This window comes from Peromyscus maniculatus, chromosome X (genome assembly GCF_049852395.1).
Source record: "Peromyscus maniculatus bairdii isolate BWxNUB_F1_BW_parent chromosome X, HU_Pman_BW_mat_3.1, whole genome shotgun sequence".
Taxonomy (NCBI): domain Eukaryota; kingdom Metazoa; phylum Chordata; class Mammalia; order Rodentia; family Cricetidae; genus Peromyscus; species Peromyscus maniculatus.
Genome location: NC_134875.1, coordinates 17,530,440 through 17,543,611, shown reverse-complemented (window position 1 = coordinate 17,543,611; position 13,172 = coordinate 17,530,440).

The window sequence follows — 13,172 nt, the reverse complement described above, 5'->3', positions numbered from 1 at the left end:
TAGAAGAAGTGTGTCATTGGAGGCAGGCTCTGAGTTTTTTTTAACAGCTTTTTAAGCTTTGAGGCTTTTTAAATTTAAAACTTTTATAATTATTTAATTTTACATATCAGCCACAGATTCCCCTGTCCTCGCTCCTCCCACCCCCCAGCTTCCCCCCAATCCACCCTCCATCCCCACCTCCTCCAAGGCAAGGACTCCTCTGGGGATTTAGCTCAGCCTGGTAGATTCAGTTGAGGCAGGTCCAGTTCCATCTTCCCTATACCAGGGCTGAGCAAAGTGTCCCAGCCTAGGCCCTAGGTTCCAAAAAGCCAGCTCATGCACTAAGGACGGGTCCCGATCCCACTGCCTGGGGGCCTCCTAAACAATTCAAGCTCATCAACTGTCTCACTTATCCAGAGGGCCTGGTCCAGTTCCATGGGGGCTCTTCAGCTATTGGTTCATAGTTCATGTGTTTCTACTAGTTTGGCTATTTGTCCCTGTGCTTTTTCCAATCATAGTCTCAATATCTCTTGCTCATATAATCCCTCCTCTCTCTCACTGATTGGATGCCTGGAGCTCCACCTGAGGCCTGGCCATGGATCTCTGCATCTGCTTCCATCAGTCGCTGGATGAGAGTTCTATCAGTTAGGGTTTTCAGCCATCTGATCACCAGAGTAGGTCAGTTCAGGCTTTCTCTCGACCATTGCCAGTAGTCTATTGTGGAGGTATCTTTGTGGATTTCTGGGGACCTCTCTAGCACTTTGCTTCTTCCTATTTCCATGGGGTCTTCATTTATGACAGTATCTCTTTCCTTGTTCACCCTCTCTGTTCTTGATCCAGCTGGGACCTTCCGCTCCCCTAAGCTCTCTTTCCCTCAACCCTTGCCCTTCATTACCCCCACTCACATCCATGTTGTTCATGTAGATCTCATCCATTTCTCTGTCGCTGGGTAATCCCTGTGTCTTTCTTAGGGTCCTCTTTACTAGGTAGCCTCCCTGGAGTTGTGAGTAGCAGTCTAGTCATCCTTTGCTTTACATCTAGTATCCACCTATGAGTGAGTACATACCATGTTTGTCTTTCTGAGTCTGGGTTACCTCACTCAGGATGATTTTTTCTAGATCCATCCATTTGCCTGCAAACCTCATGATGTCATTATTTTTCTCCATTGTGTATATGTACCCAATTTTATTTATCCATTTTTCAGTTGAAGGGCATCTAGGTTGTTTCCAGGTTCTGGCTATTACAAACAATGCTGCTATGAACATAGTTGAGCAAGTGCCCTTGTGGTATGATTGAACATTCCTTGGATATATGCTCAAGAGTGGTATAGCTGGGTCTTAGGGAAGATTGATTCGCAATTTTCTAAGAAAGCACTATATTGATTTCCAAAGTAGCTGTACAAGCTTGCATTCCCACCAACAGTGGAAGAGAGTTCCCCTTGCTCCACATCCTCTCCAACATAAGCTGTCTTCAGTGTTTTTGATTTTAGCCACTCTGATGGGTGTAAGGTGGTATCTCAGAGTCGTTTTGATTTGCATTTCCCTGATGATTAAGGATATTGAGCTATTCCTTAAATGTCTTTCAGCCATTTGAGCTTCTTCTGTTGAGAATTCTCTGTTTAGCTCTATAGCCCATTTTTTTTATTGGAATGTTGGGTATTTTGATGTCTAATTTCTTGAGTTCTTTATATATTCTGGATATCAGCCCTCTGTCAGATGTGGGGGTGGTGAAGATCTTTTCCCATTCTGTAGGCTGTTGCTTTGGCTCTGAGGTTTTAACAGCTCACACTATTCCACATTAGCTCTCTCTGCCTAGATGATATGTGGATTAATATGTGAGCTCCCAGTTTGCTGCTCTGGCCATCATGCCTGCTGTCAGCTGCTGTGCTGTCCCCACCATCATGGACTCTACCTTTCTGGAACTAAAACCAAAATTAACTCTTGCTTCTGGAAGTTGCCTTGGTGATGGTGTTTTATCACAGCAACAGAAAAGCAACTACTAGAACCACTGATGTCAATCACATCTACCATCCTATTAAAATTTAAATATATTAGTCTTCTATATATTTGTTTTTTATTTCAAATGCCATTAGTTATTTAATAAGTTTTAGTAATCTGGAGATTATGTCACCTATATGCCATACATTACTCACTCATCAGAAGAAAATACTAAAAAGCAGCTCTCACCCAGACGCTATCATAACAGATCTTAAGTTTCTTGCATGAGCTTTAGATATTCCACATTGTTTTTGCTCTGACTATACCTTTTGAGTTTTCCATGCTCCATGGTGTTTTGGTTTCTACACAAATAGCCAACTTCATATGAAAAGGGCATGGGAAAAATGTACATTTGGAAGGTCTAGGAGAGTTTCAATCATGGGCTTTATTATCCCACATAAAGCAAAGCAAAAGTTCAGGGTGAAATCAGGACTTGAAACAAAGATGAGCTATTACGCTTGTCTCACTTAGATGAGGCCTGGACAGTCACCAGTTCCCCAGCTAATTAGGTTGCACCTACTGTCCTGTGGAGGTTTCCAGTGCTGTGTACTGGTATGTGAGTAAAGCACCATATCCTGGCTGTGAAATCACTAAAAATTATAGCTAAATTCCATTTAGCCTTTTTTTTGGTCATCCATCTCTGTCCAAGTTTATTTCAGTTTAGTGAGATAGTACTATAAATGGAAGAGATTGAAAGTTTCCTAGTCTGCACTAAGATGTTTTCCTAATCAATAAGGATTCTTTGCAAAGAAATTAGAGAAACAAAAGCACATAACATTAGAAGTCAACACTGAAGGAGCTTGATCTGGAGCTGCTGCACTCATATATTAAGTCCTCCAAGCAGACAGGGCACTTACTATCCTGCTTTCTATTGTCTTTAATATCTTAACACCCGTTATGCGTAAGGCTCCCTCTACCTTCTTCTTGCAGTCCTTTGAAGCTCTGGTAAATGGGGTAAGGAACAAAGCTTTCTATCTGGACTTCAATAATAATCCCTTGTTGGTGGTGTTTTGTATTCTCTAGAGCAGTATAATAGTTACATATGTCTTAATCGTTCCAACAAATACATATTGATGATAAAGATTAATGGGTATATTCACTATATCTAGATTATGAAGATGGTTTCACAGATGTAGACACACATCAACATAACAGACTGCCAGTGCAGTTCATTGTGTGCCATTTGTAAATCAACAAACACTGTGCTTGATGCACATCAGGAGCCATGCTTAATGAATCATATGCATCTAAGTTTCTATATGTGATAAAAGGAAGAAATGTTGGCAATAGCTTAATACAACATCAATTAACAATTACATGCACATGTTTTTGTGTACATATTTTATATACATATACAGGCATTATAGGTATAAGTACTATTTTATGAATATAAAAACTGAAGCTAGCAAAGGTTCTGTGATTTGCCAGAGAATACTTCCTCTAGCATTTTCAGGCCTCAGCCACTAGTTGTCTGGGTTGTATAGCCTAAGTATACTACAGGGGCAATTCATCCAAAGTTGGACATATGGACCAATGATCACTACACTTTCAGTATTCCTTGTGATCCTTTTAGCTCCTGCTATTGAGGCAAGTATTTGAATCTAGGTGACCTGTGGTGGTTAGTTTTAATTTTCAACTTGATACAACCTAGAATCACCTGGGAAAATTGTCTCAAAGAGGGATTGTCTACTTTGTGCTGTTGGCCCATGAGCATGTCTATGGGAAGGAAGATTGTCTTAATTTAGTTGATGTGGGAAGATCTAGCCTAAAAGTAGTTGGTACCATTCCCCAGGCAGGAAGTCTCAAACTGTGTAAGGGTAGGGAAATCAAGCTGAGTATAACCAAGTAAGCAAGTATGTATGCATTCATTTTTCTATGCTCTTGACTAGATATAATGCATCTAGCCATTTGAAGTTCCTGCCTTGACTTCTTCACAGTAATAAACTGTAACCTGTAACTGTAAGCTGAATAAAACCCCTTCTACATTAAGTTGTTTTTTTTTTGTCATGGTATTTTATCCTAGCAAGAGAAATGAATGTAGAAAAGGGTGCCAAAAATCTTTTCCATTTTCCTTGTTAAAATAGGATACCTTACTGAGCTAATCTCACATGCTTTGAATTGTTCTGAGTTTCATGTGTTTGCCTCCATTTATCCCTTTGTGCTTTGTTTTCTACAATCAGTTGTGTTTTTCTGTACTTCCAAACAAACTTCCTTGGTTTCTGACTTCCCTCCTCTAATTGTTTTCTTATAGTTTGCTCACTCAAATAGCCCTAAGTTGTAACAATACTCTCAAGAGTAGACATTAGAAGACATTAGAATCAAATAGATCTTTATTAATAGTTTCTGAATTTATTCATTGATTCTTTGCATTAATAAAGTTTATTTAATCACTGTTTTGAGTTACTTTCTATAAAAAGAGCACAATGAGAACACCCAGTTCATGTCACAGGTATAAAAATTAAAATGTGCTAAACAACGTGGAATAATATTTAGTTCACACTTAGTAAACAGTGTTGAATATTATTATGATCAATATGATATCACATTTATCACATTAAGTGTTATCTATGGATAGTAGTTTGGATAGACTAGGGACAAAATAGAGATGGATGATTTCAGCTGGATACAAAGTATAAGACAAATTGTTAAACGTTCTTATTAATAAAAAAAATCCCAGAGCCAGATATTGGGGTGAAAACTGAAAGATCAGAGAAACAGATAAAGCCACAGCCAACCTCATCTCACCAACTCCTCAGCTGATCCTGTTTCCATGAATCCTCAGACTGAAAAACCTCTGAGTCCTCAATCAAAAGTGTCTCATCTGAACTGCTTAAAAGCCTCTAGTTCCTTGACCTCATGCCTTATAAACCTTTCTGCTTCCTGCCATCACTTCCTGGGATTAAAGGCTTGTGTCCATCCCAAGCAAAGACATGAGACCTCAAGTGCTGGGATTAAAGGTATGTGCCATCATGCCTTGCTCTGTTCCCAGTGTAGACTTGAACTCACAGAGATCCAGATGGGTCTGTGCCTCCCAAGCAATAGGATAAAAGGTGTGTACCACCACTGTCTGACCTCTATGTCTAATCTAGTGGCTGGATCTGTTCTCTGATCCCCAGATAAATTTTATTTGTTAGAGCACAAATAAAATATCACCACAGCAAAGACCTCACAATTTATCACCTAAATTTTGTATAAGGCATAATGTTACTGTTAAAATAGAAAGCATATTGTGCTAAGGAAATAATAAAATTCCCAATTAGTAATGGCATAGTAGGGAAAATCTTCACGGAGAACGTGGTATTTGAATTTCCCACTAAAATGCAAGTCAGGTTGTGACATGAGTGAAGGGCAAAGGCACAGTAGTAGAACAGTACCTCTGGACTCTAGAGGAAAGCCACATTGGTATGGTGTGCTGGTAGGAATCTTCAGAGAAAAAGTTGTAAAGGTAGATTCAGGACCAGGCTTCTAGTGTGATGATGCTACAAGTAAGTCTCTTTCTACATAACTTTGTTCATAGCGATACCATTGTGAGATACTGTGTGTAACATTTGTCAGAACTGATGATGAAATTGTTCACATGTTGTGGTATGAGGCATCATATTTGTTTATTTGTAAACAAAAGAATAGGATGTACTGAGAACACAACGTAACTTCTGTGGTATTTCTCCCAAGGAGGCTGTAGTGAGTAGCCATTCCAGCTTGGATCTGGAAGTTCCAACCCCCATTGAGACTCTGGCAACTGTCACGCCTATGAGGCGGGGCCAGGGGAGGTGCCTGGAGACCGGAGACCTGGATGGGCCAGCGCTCTCTCTGTGCGCTCTCTCTGTGCCGGGACCCTGAACGTTGGAAGTGGACCGAGCAGAGCTCCAGAGAACACCACTGGATTGAGATATACCTTTCCCAGACCCTGCGACCTACCTATCACTTAATTTGTGAGTTACGCCATTAAATACATATCCTTTTAACTACGTGGAGTGGCCAAAATAATTTCACCAATAGAGGCATAACCTAAATCTTAGAATGATGAAACATCTGATTGTCCAAACTAAGGAACATTCTCTGAAGCAACTGCACTTGCCTAAAGTACTCAAAAGGGTTGAGATTTTGAAAGCCAAATAAAAGCTGGGGAACTGTACAGAAAGATAGACTTAGCAAGTAAGTATAGCACATAGCTCTAAACTGGTCCCTTTTATTATATAGGACATTGTTGAGACAATTACTTAGCTTTGGACAGTATCTAAGGATTAGAATGCAGTTACATATCAGTGCAATTTTCTTGATTTTGACGGCTTATTGTGATTGTATAGAAGAGCACTTTTGTTTGTGAGAAATGTCCTGTGGATACTGAGGCATTGAGCTGATGACTGACTCTCAGGGATTCAAGAGAACAATGAAAATCTAACTTGCATTGTACTTGAAATCTTTATTTGACATTGAGATGATACAAATATATGAACATATGATATATACATATTTATATACCTGCATGCATATATACATACATAATAAGTGTCCACAGTAACTTCCAAATATAATTAAAACAAAGTTAAAGCAACAAGTTATCTTTTAAAAAATGTTAGTGTCTGGCTGTCTGGTTTCCTGAGGAGACTGTAAGGTTGTTAGTCATTGTACAGGTTGAAGCTCCATATACCCGGTCCAGATGCTGCTGTTTTTGATGTTATGATAGTTTTTGTTCTTTTGAGGCAGTCTCACTTTGTAGTTCAGGATGTCTTGGAACTCAGGGTGTAGCCCAGACTGGCCTCAAGCCAACAGTGAGAATTGAGAGTATAGGCCTGAGCCACCAAAGCCGACTTTGTTATGCTTTCTGAGAGACTATGTCACAAGGAAAGAGTAGCATCAGAAGTATTCTACTGTTTCAGTCATATATTGTAAACTTTGATCTCTTCCACTCTCCTTGATTTAAGAAGTAAGGGGTAGAGAAAAAAAAAACCACACCCCAATAGCAATACACTAAGTACAAAACTACTCTTTTTCTGCTTGTAAGAAACAGTAGCAAATTTAATTATGTTCTATTGCCTGTTTTGTTAAGTCCTATCCTAGGAAATAATTGATCTTATTTTTCTTTTCTACAAGAGAATCTGAAATAAGTTCTAGATCAGATCAAGAATTGAAATGTGAAAGGATCACCTGCTTTAAGATTTCAGTAAGTTAATTACTCCTTTGGTAATGTTAAGAAACATTCATCTTTACAAAATCTGCCATAATGAAATAAAGTTTAGGAATATCAAATACAACCTACAGCTCAATCATCACATTGTTACCATTCACACTAGTACAGCCACTATGTATTGGTGAAATTATTAAGGCCACTCCACGTAGTTAAAAGGGAGGTTTATTTTGTGGGGTAACTTACAAGTGAAGGGATAGGTTGCAGGGTCTGGGAAAGGTATAGCGCAGTCCGGAGGTGTTCTCTGGAGAACTCTGCTCAGTCTACTTTCAACGTACAGGGTCCAGGAACCAAGAGAGCCAGCACATCCGGATCTTGGGTCTTTAGGGTCCTCTCTCGGTCCCACCTTATAGGCGTGATGGTTAACAAAGCCTCAATGGGTGTTGGAACTTCTAGATCAAAGCTGGAATGGCTACCCACTACAACTATGCCTTAACACCCAAAGTGGGACAGCATCTTTTCAATTTTAACACATATTTTATTAATTCTTTGAGAATTTTGTATATTGTTTTTTGGTCATATTAACCCCACCTATACCTCCTCACAGAGAGCCCATTCCATACCACCCACCACTATGTTATCATTTGTAAAGAAAATAATAAATGCATCCAGTCCAGATCTGGTTATACATTGTTGGATATAAGGGTAACTACTGGAGCATATTTCACCTTTCAGGGGCCACACCCTAAAAACAAAACAAAACAAAACAAAAATTTGGCGGTTTTTGAAGTATGACCTGATGGTTCTCTGGATTTCCTTGTTGTCAGTTGTTATGTCTCCCTTTTCATTTCTCATTTTGTTCATTTGGATGCTCTCTCTCTCTGTCTTTTGGTTAGTCTGGATTAGGCTTGATTTTCTCAAAGAACCAACTCTTTGTTTCATTGATTCTTTATATTGTTCTCTTTGTTTCTATTTTATTGATTTCAGCTCTCAATTTGATTATTTCCTGGCATCTGTTCCTCCTGGGTGACTTTGCTTCTTCTTGTTCTAGAGCTTTCAGGTGTGCTGTTAAGTCACTAGTGTGAAATTTCTCCTTCTTCTTTATGTGGGCATTTAGTGCTATGAATTTTCCTCTTAGCACTGCTTTCATAGTGTCCCATAATTTTGAGTATGTATTACATTCCTTTTCATTGAACTCTAGGAAGTCTTTAATTTCTTTATTTCTTTCTTGACCCATTGGTGATTCAGTTGAGCATTATTCAGTTTCCATGAGATTGTAGGCTTCCTGTAATTTTTGTTGTTGTTGAAATCTAACTTTAAGCCATAGTGGTCCAACAGAATACAGGAGGTTATTCCAATTTTTTTTTTTTAATCTGTTGAGATTTGCTTTGTGGCCGAGTATGTGGTCAATTTTAAAGAAAGTTCCATGGGGTGCTTTCTGAAGGTATATTTGTTTTTGTTAGGGTGGACCCAGACTCAGAAAGACAAATATGGTATGTACCCACTTATAAGTGAATAGATACAAAGCAAAGGGTAATCAGGTAACAACCCATAACTCCAGAGAAGCTAACTAACAGGGAAGACCCAAAGAGGGACACATGGACTGCCCTGGGAAGGGGAATAGATGAGATCTCCATGATTAAACTGGGGATGAGGGGTGGGCAATAGAGGGTAGGGGATAAGAACGGGATGGTTGAGCTGGAAAAGGGAGGGAGGGGGAATGTAATAAAAGAGATACCATGATGGAGAGAGACATCATGGGGATAGGGAAAAACCTGGTGCTAGGGAAGTTGCCAGGAATCCCCAAGGATGACACCAGCCTGGGCTACTAGCAATAGTGGAGAGGGTACCTGAACTGAACTGGCTTGCCCCAGGGATCAGACCAGTGAATACCCTAACTGTCATCACAGAACTTTTCTCCAATGACTGATGGAAGCAGATGCAGAGATCCACAGCCAATCACTAGACAGAGCTCCAGGAGTCCAGTCAAAGAGAGAGAAGAGGGATTCTATGAGCAAGTGCATCAGGATCATGATAGGGACATGCATGGATGACCAAACCAAACTAGAGGGAACTCATGAAAGTTGGATCAATGGCTGTGGAGCCTACATGGGACTGGACTAGACACTTTGCATGGTGAGACAGATGTGTAGCTTCATGTGCTTGGGAGGCCCCCTGGCGGTAGGTTCAGAATCTATCTCTGGTGCAGGAGAGGGCATTGTGGAGCCCACTTCCTATGGTGGGACACCTCGTGAAGCCTTGAGGCAGGGGGAAGAGCTTGGACTTGCCTTTACTGAATGTGCCTCTACATGGGAGGCCTTGCCTTCTTGTGGGAAGGAGTGGGGAATGGGTTGGGAGGGGAAGTTGGGGAGGGTGGCAGAAGGGAAGAGAAGGATCTTTAATTGGTGTATAAAATGAATGAAAAATTTTCTTAATTAAAAACAAGAAAAACAAAAGCAAAGAAAATAAACATAAAAAATTCCTCTCCTTCTTCCAACAGCCACCCACTACAAACAGCACCTCATCCAGGGGTAGGACTTTGTGACCATACCCCCTCCAAATGGATAATTGGTCTGGTTTGAACATGGTCTTATGCATGCTGTCACAAATACTGAGTTCATATGTGCAGAAACTCTGTTGTATCTGGAAAACACTCTTTCATTGTCACCCACTGCCTCTGGCTCTTATGATCTTTCTGCCCCATCTTCCACAGTGATTTCAGAGTCTTGAAAGGAGTGAGTGTGATATAGGTGACCCATGTAGGGCTGATCACTCCACACTCTGATTCTCTGAACGTTGACTAGTTATGGGTCTCTGTTAATAACCATCTACTGTAAAAAGAATCTTCTCTGATGAGGGTTGAGAGATGTGTTGATCAATGGGTATAATGATTACTCATTAGTAATTGGTTTAATTCTATATCTATATAGCACAACAACAGTCTATTTAGCACATATGGTCTGTCTGGACATAGGTTTTTGGCCTGATAATTGTGGAAGTTATATATTTCATCTTGTGGAGTAGAACTTAAGTCTCATCAGAAAGTGATTGTTTATTCCTGTGATATTCATGCCACTATTGTACCAGTGGGCTATCTTTCCAAGCATGTCAGTGCTGCAGCTCACAGGGTCACATCTGGGAAAGAATGAGGATTACCTTTATCCTCTGGTAGCTTGCAGAGCACCTTTGGCATTATAAAAGCTAGCTAATAGAGATGAAGCTTTCAGGTCCATGCCAGCTTGATTTCATCTTATTCTATGCTTCAAACTTGTGGTCTTCAGGAATAAGGTCTTACTTTCAAGTTGTGGAGCATAACAAAGAGCAATGGAAATAACCTGTGATATTTGGTAGCCTACAGGACCCTATTGGACAACAACTCAAGAAGAAGTAACATATTCCTGGAACTGGACTTCTTGTTTTGTTTGTTAGCCATTAGTAGAGACACAATTGCCCTGTTATAGGGTGACATCATCTTAACACAAAACAAAACAAAACAACAAAAACAGAAAGTGTGCTACTTCCTGGTATGTAGCATAAGTTATTCCTTGAACTACATAATGATTACATCCCTCAGGCACTTGTCTTATTAGCACATGTAATTAGCACCAAAATGCTAACATGTTTGTGTCTGTTTATTATATGCCAGGCACTGTGCTGTGTGCTTTACCTGTATTTATTTGATTGCCATAAATCCTATTGTGCGGCTGGCACTTTATCTTACAAATGAGGATGCTGAGATTTTGGAAAAAGGTTACTTGTGTAATGCCATGCATCTCTTGAGCTGGAAATCTGAGATTGGAAAATGTATCAGTTTGACAACTACATCAATCTATCCACCATTTTACTGTCTCTCAAACCATTTAGTCTTATCAACTAAATTATACATAGATCCAAACTCCTCAGTCTACCTTTAACTTTAGAGTCTGACTGTCATCTTTTATTGAGATTATGGATAAATTACTCAATTTCCTTGTCCTCAATGTCATTGCCTATAAAATGGGCATAGTATTGCCTAATTCATGGGTGGTAGTAGATGAGATGAATTTACATATGGGAAACATTTAGCATAACACTTAGCACATGGTAAATATTAAGAACACATGAATTTGAGTGTACAATGGAGAATAAATTATACCTTTTGAATGGTACCCAGCTCATGATAGGTTATCAGATGATGGTTACCCCATTATACAGAAATTGTCTTTGTGCTCAGGGCCAGTACAATAAATTTATTAATTCTATACTCATGGATAGTCTTCTACAAAGCTTGATCAACTCTTTTTCTTTGTAGTCTACAGACATTATGGAGAAGATACTAACTGTTTTAGCACTATGCTAAAAATGAGAACATCACACAAATAGAAAACCATGAGCTAGTCATCTTTCATTCAAGAATCCAAGTGTTCAGTCAAGGCAAATATCAATGGAGAGTACTGAGCAGCACATGATCGAGTATTCAGTACTATAGTATTTACCTGAAGTGGCATAGAACATAGATGTGCAAGAGGTAAATTAGAATCCACATCTGAGCCAATTTACGACAATGTATATTCTTAAAGCATGGAATAGACTTGACTACTTGAATGTTAGCTAAAGTTAGAATAAGCATAGCTTGGTAAACATTGGGGAAAATGTCACCTAGCATGTCCCTCCTGCTTCTCACATTGCCTTGCAGCATTGTTTCCTAGTCAGTTACTCTCAGCACTTTGTCTCCGTACTCACTTTTTTTTTCTTTTTTCTTTCCCACAGTTCTTATCTCTACTTGAACTTCCATTTCCTTATGAGTCCCAATCTTATATCTTCTCAGTCTCTATCACTGTTACTCAAATTATCCTCCATAATGGAAACCGTATTGTCTTAGTGTCTGAGTCTACAACACTACCCCCAAGACTGCATACAACCCACAGATGCTGAACATTTGACAAAGAAATGTATCTGTATGTATCACAGTACTTTCTTGATCTTTCTTCCTTTAAGACCAAGAGTGCCTCAGTGTTGAAGCTCCGATGAGCAAATGATAACAATGGTTACTATTGATTGAGCCATGCTGTAGACCAGGTTGTATAATGTGGTGCATAAAATCACCATATGAACTATAGTATTTTTGTCTATCTTACAGAAACAGCAATTGAGTACCACAGACAGAGTGTAATTTCTTAGGCTCACATATATAGGGAATAACAAGAATCATGTTTGAATATATACTTTAATGTTCTATGGCTTTGCTGATATATTAGGCCAACTTGGAGTGGTGTTGGGACATATACAGATTCTGAGACACAGGAATAGATCCTTGAAGAGGTGAGGATGAGGAAAGTATAGAAGAGATAAATGGTGAAAAGATGATATACACTGAATTGTGCCCCTCAAATTCATGTGTTAAGATCCTAATCCCAGAAATTAGCCTCATGTAAATATTTACAGATATGACTAGTAAAGGCAAGGTTGTACTGAACTAAACTGAGGCCTAAATATGATGTGGTTTCCTTATATAGAAGGACCAATTTCAATGGAAATATGAATTATATGCAGGTGAATGTAAATATTGCAATGATATCCACTAAAATGATAGGTTCTTGGAGAGAAGTCTTGAGTAGATTTATCCCTACAGGTTCCCAGAAGCTACCAACACTGCTAAGGTTTTGATCTCTGGTATTTAACACTCAGAACTAGCAGGTAATACATGTCCATTGTTTAAATCATCCAGTTTGAGGTAGTTTGTTACTGAAGCACCAGGAAACTAATATTACAGTAGGAAAGCAGAATGTTAGAGTTCCAAGGAGACATTCCTGTTAGTATTTTCACCTAGTATCCTCTCCTGTATCCAAGGACCATCTGAAGGCACTGCCTATTCCAGACAAGATCCAGTTATGATGTTTAATGCTATTCCTCAACTTGACTGGGGGCTACAAGATGCCCGGGTAGGTATTAAAACTTCACTTCTGGATATGTCTTTGTGAGTACTCCTGGAATGGAATAACATTTGAATCTGTGAACTGAGTAAAGCTGATGGCTATTTCCAATGCTGGGGAAAATCATCCAATACATTGAGAGTCCTTAATAGAACA